We start from the raw sequence: 2,205 nt of genomic DNA on the forward strand, positions 1-2,205 counted from the left end.
TTAGGACACCTCATTTGGATTAATATCGGGTATACCTTAGTTTAGATGAGTTGGAGGCCATACCTTAGTTAAATAGGCTCCCTCCACTCTCTGGCCTAGCACCTCTCCTCTCAACCTCTTCTGTTCGTGGCCGCCGAACTCCAGGAAACACCGAGCAGCGGCTGCTCATCGCCTCCGACCTTTGCCTCTAACTCCCGGCCCTCCCATTCCTCTAGCAGAACGGTGTAGGCAGGAGATAGCGCAAAGCGCACCTCAACGGCTCAGCCATCGCAACTCGCAAGCAGCAGGCAGTAGCACATGTCGTCCTGACCTCCTGCTCCCCCACACGGACGGCGGTTCGGACAACCAAACGGTACGACCTCCTGCTCCCCCACACGGACGGCGGTTCGGACAACCAAACGGTCGCCCCAGAGGAACGACCCGACGGTGGTGGCGGCGCAGAGCAAGGAGACGTTGCGGAGGGCAGAGCAATTGTGCGATAGGCGGATAGAGAAGGGGGGGCAAGCGGAGGTTAAAATTATGCGGCGCCGTCTCACGGAACCTGACGTGCGACACCGCTGTTTGCTTTCCGTTTTTTTTAATTACCAGGGTGTTTTTTTTTCTTGAGTGGATTTTTTACTTGATTGCTGGGGATTACTAGCACCAGGACCTTCGCAGCAGATGGGCGGGTCTGGACCGCCCATCGGCCTGTTCGCTGATTGGTTTCTGGGCTGGCTGATGCTGGTTTGGTGTGAGAGGAAAATACTGTTGGCTGGCTGGTTTGGGCTGGCTGAAATCAACAAGTGAACAGGGTGCATGCATGCCGCTGCCCCAGCTCTGCCGCTGCGCCGTATCATTGCTGCACGCGCATGTCCGACTCCCATCTGTCTCGCCCTGTTCCGCACACGCACCCTGACAGCGCCCGTCGCTCCTTCCAACTGACCCATCCTCTCTACGCACGGGCAGGATCCGGAAACTCGGATGAGGACGAGCACGTCCCGACTGCAGGACCCTGGGCACCTCGTGCGCCCTATCTGTCGACCTCTGGTTCGCCGCACTCGGTCCGTGTGCCATGACTCTCTGAATATATCTCTGAAACATGAAACATTTAGAATATGAAATACTTGGATGCAACATAACTCTGAACAAGATGAAATATTTAGAACATACATTTGTAAATCTATGTGTGAAACATATGCAACATCCAGATAAAACACTTGCAACATGAGAACACTTACTACAACATAAGGATGAAACAACTGAAACATTTGTAACATACTATTGCAATATATGTGTGAAATATATGTAATATACATCTGAAACAAATGAATCACTTGGAACAAACGCTTGCAACATACCTGTGAAAACACTTGCAGCATATGCAACATCCCGATCTACTTTTGCAATATCCATATAAAGAATTAAGTCCACTTTTGGCCTCTCAACTGTTGTGTTGGTCTAATTTTAACCCTCAACTATAAAACCGTCTAGTACCGGTACCTAAACTGTCAAAACCGTTCACTTTTAGCACCTGGATGGGGACAAAGCTGTTTTGACCGACGTTGAGCGGTTTTGACCACGCCACACCAGCGTGACGAACGCCAGCGTGTAGGGCGCTGTGTCGGTGAGCCGGTGTGTCAGCTGCCTGTGTCTCTGGTTCTCGTGCACCGGGTCTATAGAAGAGGGAGAGTCAGACGAAGCGGATGACAGGCAGGACCTGCGGGACGAGGTGGCGTGCTCCCATTGGCTGAGTTGACATGGCCAGCTTATCCCCGTCTTTGCCTCACGGTCACGGGCTCACGGCTCCTTGATCCGTTCGAGAGAGAGAGAATGCAGGAGGGAGGAGCAGAGCAGAGCGATGACGAGGACATGGTCCGGCTCCGTTGGTTTGGCATGGCCTCGGCGGTGTTCTCGCAAGTTGCGGCGACGGCGGCGACGCAAGTCGCAGACAACCGCAGACGTGGTGCTCTTCACGGGCGACCGGGACATGCAGCTGGCCTTGGGAAAGGTGGCGCACCTGCTAGCGGCGACCATGATGCTCAACAGCATGCAGCCGGTGATCTACAGGGTGGCCATCGGCGGCGGCTGGCAGGCGCTGGTCGCCTACATCAACTTCGGCTGCTACTACGTCGGTGCAGTTCGGTTGAGTCGATGACGCGTGGGCCCCACATTGGACAAAAACGCTCCACGTCGGATAAAACAGCCTCATCCGCGTCCAGGTGCTAA

Source organism: Miscanthus floridulus, chromosome 11, assembly GCF_019320115.1.
Source record: "Miscanthus floridulus cultivar M001 chromosome 11, ASM1932011v1, whole genome shotgun sequence".
Classification (NCBI taxonomy): domain Eukaryota; kingdom Viridiplantae; phylum Streptophyta; class Magnoliopsida; order Poales; family Poaceae; genus Miscanthus; species Miscanthus floridulus.